We start from the raw sequence: 11,885 nt of genomic DNA, 5'->3' as shown, positions 1-11,885 counted from the left end.
AGTCACAGTGATTTGATCAGGGCCCTTGGCTGTAGAGCCTTGACCCTTCCTCTGTGGGAAAAAAGACAGAGAAAAGGGAGTATTGGCTTTCGGGAGAGACCCTGCTTCCTGGTGGCTGACCTGTTGGTGCTGTGTGGCCTCAGCTTCCCCAGGAGTCTTGGCCATGGGGTCTTTAAGCCGTCACGTGGCACACGGGAGCCCAACCCACAGAGCTGTGATTTACGGAGGGCGGGGCCCCTCATCCCCTCGTCACTCTATGTCCCACCGGCCAGGGACCCTCAGGGGCTCCACGAGGCCCCCAGGGAGTCCAAGGAGAACAGTGTGCACACTGCTGGCCTCGGGGACACTGCTGGGAGTGTCACCTGGCCCCTGCACATCGACAAGGCCAGTTCCCCTGTTTCATTACTTATTAAGACCTGCTTTGCTCCAAGAAGACTATAGAGATACAAATAAACTTTTATCTTTCTAAAATATAAAAGAAAAAAATAAAATAAAAAATTTAAAAAAGGTGGGGGACGAGTTCCCATCATGGCGCAGTGGTTAACGAATCCGACCAAGAACCATGAGGTTTCGGGTTCGATCCCTGGCCTTGCTCAGTGGGTTAAGGATCCAGCATTGCCGTGAGCTGTGGTGTAGGTTGCGGGGAAGCTCCCCAACCAGTCAGTCAGTCACTCTGGGTGGCAGGGTGGGGACTGAGCCCCTGTTCCCTCTGTCCTCTCCAGGATTTCTGGCCATCGACCCGGGCGCAACCTCTGAGCACAGAGCCAGTGCCGCCCAGGGACCTGGCCCACAGCCGGCTTGTCACCCTGCTGCTGCCCTGCCCAGCCATCAGCCCCCTGTTCCTTTCCTGCGGCTGCTGGAACAATTTACCACCACTGGCCGGCTTGAAACAACAGAATGGTATTCTCTTACAGTGCTGCAGGCCGAGGGTCTGAGGTCAGGGTGTCGAAGGGCCATGCCCTGTCCAATGGCTCCTAGAGAGGGTCTTTCCCCGCCTCTTCCAGCTTCAGGTGGCTCCTGTGGCTTTGGCTCTGACCCCTGCCGCCATTGTCACGTGGCTTCTCCTCTGCGCCTGAGTCCTGCCTCCTCTTCTCATAAGGACACCTGTCATTTGGATGAGCCTTCCCCCGCCCCCCCCCTCAGCATCATCTCATCCTAAGTAATGACATCGCAAAGAGCCTCTTGCCAGAAAGGTCACCTCCTGGGGATCCAGGTAGATGGGAGTTTGGGGCCATGCTTCGCCAGCCAGCACAAGCCCACCAGCTGCTCTTGGCCTTGGGCTGTAGCACAAACCAAGAAGACAGGAGAGGCTGGGGGAGCCCCCGCAGTGCCCAGAGCTCTGTCACGTGTGGCACCAGCTGTGCAGTTCCGTCCTGGCAAAACAGGGACTTTTGCTCTGGTTTGGTTTGCTGTCCTTTCTAGCATCTCCCCTCCAGGCCTTTTCGCCTCGCCTGTGGTTGGGAGCTCCCAGGCTGTGGCTGGACTTACAAGCGGTCAGAAGCAAAAGGGTATGAAAAGGGGATGGGGTGTGGGAGAAGGGGAGAAATGTCACCCACGGAAAGAAATGTCACCAGTTCACCAGCCTCGAAATGTGTCACCCTGGTGGTTGAACAAATATAAACAGACACAGGATACCCTTTGTTGTCCTTCAGACTAGTTGAAGTTTTTCTGTTTTGGTGGTAGTGGTCCATGCTGGCAATGATGTGTTGAAACGGTCACTTTTGTACAGTGCCACGGCCCCTTTCAGAAAGAAAGTGATAGTGCTTCTGAGGATGGGCCAAAAAAGTCATGCCATTGCATTCAGTGATTCCACTTCTAAATGTCTCTCCTAAGAAAAGAATCAGAGATGTGGTCAAAATTTCTGTACAAAGACGTTACTCCAGCATTTTTTAAAAAATCGTGGTAAAAAATCAATGGGAAATAGCTGGACTGTCTAACCATAGGGGATTGATTAAGTAAACAATGGGATAGCAGCTTGATAGGAAAACAGCTACAGAGTTTGTCCTGACTTAGAAGAGTGCTGTGCTAAGTGAAAGAGGAGACACAGCGGTCTATCCAGCAGGGACCGCAAATGGGCACAAAACTGTGCAGCGAGAAAGGACTTGAGTTACTTGTGACGATGGATGTCCTCGGGGTGTCTGCATCTCCCTGGAAGAGAAATAACCCAAATTGGCAAGGGGACTGTCTCCGGGACAGAGGTGGGAGCTTGCTGCCCAGAAATTATCCCCTGCCACAGACCCTTCCCAGCTCCCCACTGGCAGGATAAATCCAAGCCCAGGTGCTTCCTAGTCAGCTCACCTGTCTTCCCAGCCTCACCCGTCTCCCTGCCAACCACAAGCCAACTCTTCCATTCTTCTGGGCCTTTGCTCATACTCGGCCCTCAGCCCAAATCCACATCTTTTCAATTTCCTCCTAGTGAACTCCTACACATCCTTCAAAACCCAGGTCAGTGGCCACCTCCTCTGTGACCCTTTCTCTGACTGTCCCCCAGTGAGTTGGAGTTTCCCTCCTTCACCCCCACAGTCTCTCATGCCCCATCCTCATCCCAGCTCTCACCTGCTCTTACACTCTAATGGTTCCTTTGGCAGCCTGTTTCCTCCTCCAGGCTGTGAATTCCTGAAGGGCAGGGATTGTCACTTCTTCCTCAGACTCTCCAGATCCCAGCATTGAAACCAGCTCATAATAAAGGCCCATTGAACTTTTTTTTTTTTTTTTTAGGGCTGCACCTGCAGCATATGGAAGTTCCCAGGCTAGGGGTCGAATTGGAGCTGCAGCTGTGGGCCTATGCCATAGCCACAGCCATGCCAGATCCAAGCTGCATCTGCAACCCACACTGCAGCTCACGGCAATGCTGGATCCTTAACCCACTGAGCAAGGCCAGGCATCGAACCTGCATCCTCATGGGTACTAGTCAGGTTCATTTCCGCTGCGCCATGACGGGAACTCCTGGACATTTGTTGAGTAGTGATTACAGAGCATGGCTGACCAAGCCATTCCGGATGAATTTACTCCTTGGAATAACTGTCAGGACTAGGAGACTGGATCAATACACGGGGGCACCAAGACTAAATGCTTAAGGAGTCTGGCCGAGACAGCAAGGGGCAGAGCTGGTGGTGTCTGAATCCAGATATCTCACGTCCTTTCTACAACACCCGTCTTCATTTGCCTGGGGCTGCTGTAGCAAATGACCACAAACTGGGTGGCTTAAAACAACAGAGTTTATTGCCTCATAGTTTCAGGGCCAGGAGTCCAAAGTCACAGCGTCTCTCAAGGACTAGCTGCCTCCAAAGAAAGGCTCAGGGCTCCTTTGTTGTGGCTGCTTCACTTGTCTCTGCCTCCAACCACATGGCCTTGTCCCTGTCTCTCCTCTGAGTGTCTCTCTCTCTCCCTTTTTTTCCCAGCGGATCCTGCAGCATATGAAAGTTCCCAGGTCAGGTATCAAACCTGCATCACAGCAGGGATACAAGGTACTGCAGTGACAATGGCAGATTCTTAACCTGCGGCCGCAAGGGAAATCCCTGTGTGTCTTGTAAAAGGAGGCTGTCATTGGATGTAGCGCCCACCAGACAATCCTATCTGCAGTCCCTTTTTCCAAATAAGGACACATTCCCAGGTCCTGGGGGTTAGATGGGACATGGACATTTTTTGGAGGGTCAGCTTGTACTAACGACATATACCCATAGTGCATCCATTTAGAACCTGTTCTAATTAGTTTCATTTCTATTCGATAGGCTTCATTTTAATCCAATTTAATTCAATTGGTGGTGGTGTTTGTACAGCTGCCAGGGGAGCAGGGCTGACGGAATTCCAGGGGTGAAAGATGTGGTTGCCCTCATCATAACGGGCACCTACTCTAACGGGGGTACCATCGAGGAGGGTACAGCTAACTCCCTGCGGGCCTGGGGTGTGGGGTGGGCGTGGGCATGGTCAAAAGGAAACACTTGAGCCCAGCCAAGTGGTTATTCAGGAAGAACCAAGGGACCAGTCTGTCAAGAGCACAGAATTGTGGGGGACCTGGGACGGTCAGCGCCCCCTGGGGGGACGGCAGCCTGCAGTGGAGGATGCTGGGGGAGATGGCAGGGGACAGGGCTGGAGAACCCCCCACCCCCGACCCCTGGGCTGTGGGAGCCGGACTCTATGGACTAGACACAGCCTCCCAGGGCCCCAGAGGTCCTGCCAGGGCTCCCCCGGCCCCAGGGCTCCCCAGGCCCCAGCGCTCTGTGGGGCTCAGTTTTCCTTTCTCGTGACCTAGCAGAGCCCTTGGCTGTGGCTGTTTGGTGACATCCTTGGGGCCTCCCCAATATTTTCATGGGCCTCCCCCAGGCCCACTCTTTACAAAGAAGAGAAATGGCTGCTCCACCCCCAGCATCTTAGTACCAAGACTAAAGGGTGTGTGTGGAGGGGGGGTGGCCTTCTTTAATATTTAATATTGTGAAGGTCTTCTCTGTTTTCCGCCCAGCAGCCCTCCCTTCCGAACTTTGTGAATCAGAAAAGACAATCCGATGAGGTGAGGGGCAGATGCATCAGTATCCCTCCCTGCCGTTGGGTGAACCCCAAAAAGTTCTCTGCCAGTAAGCTGAGTCCTTTCGAGGAGAGCCAAGTTCTTCCAGCCCTTCTCTCTCCCTCCGCCTCCCACCCCCCACCCCCTGCGCCCCTGGGGTCTCAGTCCCTCGCACGCACGGAGGAGGCTGCACTGTGATCGCTGGAAGGCAGAGTCTCCCACGCTCTGTGCCTTTTGGCTCTGTCCCTCCACCCCTTCCCCTCCCACCCCCGCGCTGGCCCCTCCTCCTCAGACCTGCGGGGATCTTTCCAACCCGGACAGAAAGCCTGCGCGGTAGGATTGCAGCGACCCCCGGTGGACACAGACAGGAGCGTCGCTATTGTTGCTGCTGGGATTTTCGGGTCACTTGTTTCTGCAGCGCGACTTAATCTCAGCTGACTCCACGCACTGCAGGCCTCATTTACGGATTTTAGGGCATTCAGTGTAGCTCTTCAGCCATGGAGGGATACCCCCGTTCCTCAGACCCCTCTATTAAACTCCCCCGCTGCAGTGTCATCTTCCCATCTTTGACGGAATAACATTGCAGCTGAATCTCTGAAACACAGAGGCGGGCCCAGACCTCCGAGCTCATCAGGATGCTACCTGCACCTGCAGCCTGGCTGCAGTCGGAGGCTCTCCATGGGGGTGTGGGCTGTGGAATAAGACCCACTGTTCTCGGGTGGCTGTCGAGTTCGAGAACGCTGAATCCTAACTGCTTGATGTACCTACGTCCCCAGAAATTTGTCCACTTGGCAAAGAGACTGAGGGTAGGGAGGCAAATAAATATTTAAAGAGAGAAGACAGGATGGGGTGGAAAAAAAATACAGGCACAGGCAGCGGGGGTGAGGAGGTGGAAAGGGAAAGAGAGACTGAGACACGGAGATGAAGAGAGCAGCCCCCCGGAGGGCCTTTAAACCACGCCTGTGGGGCGGTCCTTCCGGCCTCCTCCGGCCAATCGTCTTGCTCCGTCTGGCGGGGGGGGGGCTGACTCCAGGCCCTGCCCTCAGTCTGGACTTGAGCACCAGGGTCTCTGGGAAGTGGACAGGATGTGCTGTGGTCTGCGCCCCTCCTTCCTCTGATCCCCAGGAACCTCTCTGCGAGTGTGGGGTTCCTGAGGTGTCCTTGACCTTCAGAATGAGAAATGGATGGTCCCTATCTTTTATCCAAGCAGGGTCAGCTTTTAGGTTGAAGTCACCTGTCCACAGGGAACAGATGACAGCGGCTCAGCCTGGGACCCATCTGTCTCCTGCTTCACCACATTTGCCCCTCCTGCCAGCCTCGTGACCATAAGCGACAGAACGGTTTCGTTGGTGAGTGTATTAGTTTGCTTGGTCTGTCCTAAGAAAATACTGTAAACTGGGTGGCCTAAACAATTCAAATTCATTTCTCCCAGTTCTGGAGGTCAGATGTCTCAGATCAAGGTCTGGCAAGATCGGCTTCTGGGGCAGCTCTCGTCCTACCTGGCAGGTGGCCACCTTCCCACTGTGTCCTCACACGAGGGACAGAGAGAGCTCCCTGAGGTCCCTTCTTCTTACAAGGGCACCAGTCCTATCGGATGAGGCCCCTGCCTCTTATGACCTCATTTCAACCTTATCCCCTCCTCCCAGGCCCTGTCTCCAAATACAGTCACATTGGGGGCAGGAGCTTTAACACATGAATTTGGGGCGGGGGCACAGACAGCATCCAGTCTGTAATGGTGTGGTGGGCTGAGTAATATCCTTCCCAGTACGTCCATATCCCAGTCTCGGAACCTGTGAACGTCACCATCTATGAGAAAAGGGACTTTGAGGACGTGATCAAGAGTCTTGAGATGGGCAACCATCCTGGAGTATCCAGGTGGTCACCTGTAACCACCAGGGTCTTTGTGAGAGACGGGGGGAGGAGTCAGGGCTGGGGGAGGACCATGTGATGACCGAAGCCGATGTTAGAGGGATGCTCTTTGACGATGGAGGAAGGGGCCATAAACTGCGGAACATACGAGGCCACCAGAAGATGAAAAAGGCAAGGAAGCCAATTCTCCTCAGAGATTCCAGAAGGAACTGGCTCTGCCAACACCTTGACTTTACCCAGGGGAGCTGATTTCAGACTTCTGATTTCCAAAACCCTAAGAGAGCAGGTTTGGATCGTTTCAAGCCGCTAAGTTTATGGTAACTTGTTACAGAAACCACAGGAAACTAATACAGCTGGAATCAGGTCTGACTGTGACAGGAAAGCCCACCTAACAGTGGCTCAGAAGAGAACTGGTTCTAGAGTCTGAAGGCAAGTGAGCCTGGGACTGGTGGGGGGTCAGCTGTGTGGGCCTTGGGGCCCCAGCTCCTTCCAGCTCCCTGACATAGCAGGTGGCAGGAAGGAGAGAGGGACCAAGGCTTCAGAGGCAAGGAGTGGGCACAGACTGTCCTTTACGGAGGGTGGCCGGCCACACAACATTTCTGCCCTTTTCCTTCTTGCCAGAATTTTCTCACTGGGCCACGCTTCACTGCAAGGGAGGTGAGACAACATGTTTTGACTCGGAGCAGACACCTGCCTTGAGAAAACAGAAGAAGTGGAGAACGGGTGTCAGGAAAAGCCCAGTCTGGTATGTCCAACCTGCCTGAACGTGGTGAGTCAGGAATATGCTCCCTTCAAGGAACAGAAATCCTGCCCCAACAGGGCTTCAGCAAACTAGGCTTTGCTTTTTAAGGACAACAAGGAGTGCTTGGTTGCTGGTGCAGTGTAGCCATTTCAGAGAGGACCTTTGAGGGTTGGTTTCCAGTCTCAGAGTTGGTGCCTCATGGACGGAAGAAGGCTGCTGAGGCTCCATACATCATTTTCACATTCAAGGCAGGAAGAAGGATGAAGAGTACTGCCAGCCTGTATGTCCCGCTTCAGCAGGAAAACAAAAGCTTTCCATGGACACTCCTGGAAGGCCGCATGTGGTACTCGTTGGTCAGGACTGGATGTCTTGGCCTCTCTATCTGCAAGGGAGTCTGCAAAACCAACCACTTAGCTTCCAGCTTCCCTATTAGACAGTAGACCAAAAACATCAATACAGGAATTCCTATATTGACAGTTAATATCACAGTCGTGCACAGAGACTTGTACCTGCTCAAACATTGCAGGGTCACTTATCACTGAAAAATCACAAACATCCTGCATGTTCAACGTGCATGTTTGGGTTCCAATCAATGGGTCAGTCATTCAGTAATAACCTGTGTTACTGCTTCTGGAAAATAGAAGGAGTTTCCGTTGTGGGTCAGTGTGTTAAGTACCCGACACCATGGTCCCTGAGGATGCAGGTTCGATCCCTGGCCTCGCTCAGTGGGTTAAGGATCTGGTGTTGCCACAAGCTGCGGTGTAGGTTGCAGATACCGCTCAGATCCAGTGTAGCTGTGGCTGTGGTGCAGCCCGGCAGTTGCAGCTCTGATTGGACCTCTAGCCTGGGAAGTTGCATAGGCCACAGGTACGGCCCTAAAAAAGACAATAGAAGAAAGTATGATTTACCTTGTCATGATTATGTCAAGGTTAAGATTAGGTCGTGTCTGGCCCTCAGCTGGTCCTTAGTCAATTGTGATGTAATGTATTCTGACCTCCAGACCTCCCACCACCTGCCCCATCTTTTACCAACCAAAAAAAAAAATAAAAAATAAAAAACAAAAAACCAATGAACCAGTGTCAGTGTGTTCAAGGCACCTTGTTAGAAATATTTCCAGCTGGTTTAGCTTTTCGGTCTCAGGAGAGTGAAACTCAATCCTCTGACTCTCTAAACTCTGGAGGGAGGGGTGCCTGTATGACGAGGTGGGGACAGCACCGGCTTTGGGGCAAGTGTCCTCAGTTGGATCTGCGTTAGGTGACCCTCGGCTCCTGTCCTGTGTCATGGCCAACAGTGCTGACCTGCCAGGCTGCTGTGAGGTTTCACGAGAAAAAGTGCCCCGGGCACAGTGTCTGCCATCCAGCAAAGCCCCAAATTCCTGTCCCCTCACTCCTAATACCAGATGATGGAGGAAGCACAGCGTTCTGGCCTGGGGCGACCTGACATTGGCAGTGAGAACACTGTGACATGCTAAGGGGTTCCCTTCCAGCAGAAGTCTCCCTGGCCCCGGCCAGCCAGGGCTCCCGGCTAAAAGGTGACCTAATTATTAACGAAAGCTCCGGAAATGAAAGCTAAGACATAATCCACCCCTGAATGGCTTCAGAAGGAGCAGTTAATGGGACAATAAAATTAATCTTGTAGAAAAACCACAATTAGCGGTATCGTTTATAAATCTCTTCTCCTTCCTCATGCGGGAAAGGGCAGGTCCGCTGCTCGCAGCTTGGGCTCCCATTTCACGCGGATGATGCCTCTTTGGTTGGGGAAATATTTTCCTTTCACATTCGAGGGGCCTTGTGAGATGTGTCAAGACATTCTTCAGAAGATGACCCAGAGAGCAAAATCCACGCCACAGCCCTCCTTCTCCCCGCCCTGTTTCTTGCCTGTTTCAAGGCACTTGGATGCAACTGAAGCATCGCTGATGGAGAATACATTCTAGGAAGGGCCTTGCTGGGCGTGGTGAGGGGGTGAACAGATGAGCCCCCGTTTCTCCCCTCTCAGGGCACAGCCATGCCTGCGACACAGACCCAGCCCAGCTCCCGGCCCCCGTCTCCCAGCCATGTGACCTTGAGCAGGGACCCCACCTTGGTCAGTCTCAGGTTTTTTCACAAGTCACGTGCAGTCAGTGAGGGGGCCTCCTCACTCCCATGGCCAGGGGGATGGATGGGCACCTCCAAAGCCCCCCACTAGGACTGGCCTCCGCCCCCGGGAGCCAGGAATTTAGTGTTATTTATGGAGCACGGGCTGCGTGCTGGGTACCGTTCATTGCAGAAACCCAAAAGCATCATTCGTACTGGACACTTGTGAAGCCCATCAAGTTCAGAGGAGGGAACCGGGGCTCTGAAAGGGGACAAGACTTATCCCAGCTGGAAAGTGACCAAATCCAGGTCTGAGCCCCAGCCGGGCTAGCTTTCCAGTCCACGCTGTTTTCTGACACCTGCCTCCCTGGGAGCGCTGGGGGCGGAAGTCGGTCCCTTATATTTCAGGCATTGGGGGGCTGATCCCCAGCACCTCAGGATGGGATGCATTTGGAGAAAAACCCTTCAAAGAGGGGACTAAGGTGACATGAGGTCACTGGGGTGGCCCTGAAGCAGTCTGACCAGTGTCCTTATAAGGAGATGAGAACACGGACACGCACGGGCGGCCACGTGAGGACACGGGGAGACGGTGGACGCCCACGAGGCCAAGGACAGAGGCCTCAGTGCCCACACCTCGACTTCAGCCTCTGGGACCGTGAGGACTTAGTATCTGTTGTTCAAGCCCCAGGCTGGGGTGCTTTGCTGTGGTGCCTGTGGGTAGGGGGGTGGGGAGTCTTAACCTGGGGAGGGGGCTGGGGTCTTAGAGTGTTGGAACGTATGAACATATGGTCATTCGTGTTTTTTTTCTTCTATTTTTTTAGGGCCGTGCCCTCAGCATACAGAAGTTCCTGGGCTAGGGGTCAAATGAGAGCTGCAGCTGCCCGCCTACACCACAGCCACAGCAACACCAGATCCCAGCTTCGTCTGCAACCTGCACCGCAGCTCACGGCAACGCTGGAGGAGCGAGGCCAGGGATCGAACCCACGTCCTCAGGGATACGAGTCGGGGTCATAACCTGCTGAGCCGCAGTGGGAACTCCCCATGTGGTCATTCCACGTTTAATTCTTCGAGGAGCCGCCGTGCTTGTCCACGGTGGCTGCACCGTGTCACGCTCCCATCAGCAGTGCGGGGGCATCCCAGTCTCTTCATATCCTCACCAACACTTGTAATTGTCGGGGTTGATGTGACCGTCCCGAGCATCTGTATCTCCCTCTGCTCCTTCTCCTCCACCCTGCTCCCATTTCACCCTCACCTTCTCCCGTGCGGCCCACAGTACCTCGGCTGGTTTCCAATTTTAGGCCTTCTGCCTTAGGGGCGCCGTCTTCCCAGGTGCCCCTGCTGAATCTCTGTGTTTGCCTCAAGTACCTGCAAAGCCTTCTGAGCTGCCCGTATCACCTGGCGAACATGCCAGAACGTGTTCATTCCCTTGTCTGTCCCTCAGTCTCCCCACCTGCAAGATGAAGCGCTGGGTTAGGGTCTCGAACTCAAGTGCTTACAGGGGCAAGCGGGTGAGGTAGCCAAGGCGTAAGGCGGATGGGGGCGTGGGGGGATGGGCAGCCGTTACCCCCACGCAGCTGATTTTTGCCATGTAGGAAGGTCTCTGTTGTCAGCGCCTTCAATTTTCCAAAACGAAGCAGGAAATCTAGACGTTTTGTGTAACCTCCTGGTTTTGCAATTTTTTTTTCCTTTGCTTTTCAGGGTCTCACCCACAGCATATGGAAGTTCCCAAGCTAAAGGTTGAATCGGAGTTGCAGCTGCTGGCCTGCACCACAGCCATAGCAATGCGGGATCCCTGAGCCACTGAGAGAGGTCAGGGATCGAACCCACATCCTCATGGGTACTAGTCAGATTTGTTTCATCTGTGCCACAACGGGAACTCCTGCAGTATTTCCAATGAAAGCAATTTATTAAAGTGCAAACAAGTAAAACCTATCTGCATATCTAACCATGCCCAGCATGTAGAATTCCACTTTGTAAACCTGGAACCAATGATGCTGAAACTCAAGTTCACGTGGGAGTCACCTGTAGGGCTTGTTAAACCAGAGTTTCTGACCCAGCAGTGCCGGGGGTGGAGCCTGAGAAGTCGCAGGTCTCTCTGTCCCAAATGAGGCTGGTGCCGTTGAGCCGGGGACCTCCCTGTCAGCATCAGAACCTTGGGCTAACGCTCTCCAGGTCCTGCTCCAGCTCGGAAGCGCAGGTTCCCAACTCTAAACCCCAAAGTGCAGGGAGGAAGCAGCACGTTGTGGGTAGGGCCCTGGATGAGGGTTAGCACGCTTGCTTGCTTCCGTGACCACCACCAGGCAAAGAGCGCCGCCCGGAGCAGGTACTCGCACCTCCCCTCTCTGCGCTTGCGAAATGCTTTGAAAGCGCTGAAGGGCTCTTTTAAAAATGCATGTGATGCAGTAATAGGCATGAGGTTAAGACGTAAAGTGTAGAAGCACTATTTGGGTTGAAGAGAGTCTGGGTGAATCTCCTAGGACTGTTGTAACAACTGGCCACACACCAGGGGGCTGCAAACCACAGACGTGCACTCACTCCAGGTTCTGGAGGCCAGAAGTTCAAAACCAAGTTGTTGGCTGAGTGTGTTCCCTCTGAAGGTTCCGGGGGTGGGCGTGGGGGTTGCTGGGGCTCTGCTGCTGGCCTGTCTCCTAGATTCTGGGGCTGGTGGCAACCCTCTGCTGCATCTCTGTGCTGTGGCCTC

At 53.8% G+C, this 11,885-nt stretch overlaps 1 long non-coding RNA gene across 1 annotated transcript; it reads left to right on the top strand.

Moving 5' to 3' along the window:
* On the top strand, positions 4,239-8,170 carry LOC110262054. Its single transcript, XR_002346555.1, has 2 exons — positions 4,239-5,850; positions 6,992-8,170. It is a non-coding gene; the product is annotated as an uncharacterized LOC110262054 (long non-coding RNA).

This window comes from Sus scrofa, chromosome 8 (genome assembly GCF_000003025.6).
Source record: "Sus scrofa isolate TJ Tabasco breed Duroc chromosome 8, Sscrofa11.1, whole genome shotgun sequence".
Lineage (NCBI taxonomy): Eukaryota > Metazoa > Chordata > Mammalia > Artiodactyla > Suidae > Sus > Sus scrofa.
This window is presented reverse-complemented; position numbering and strand designations above follow the sequence as displayed.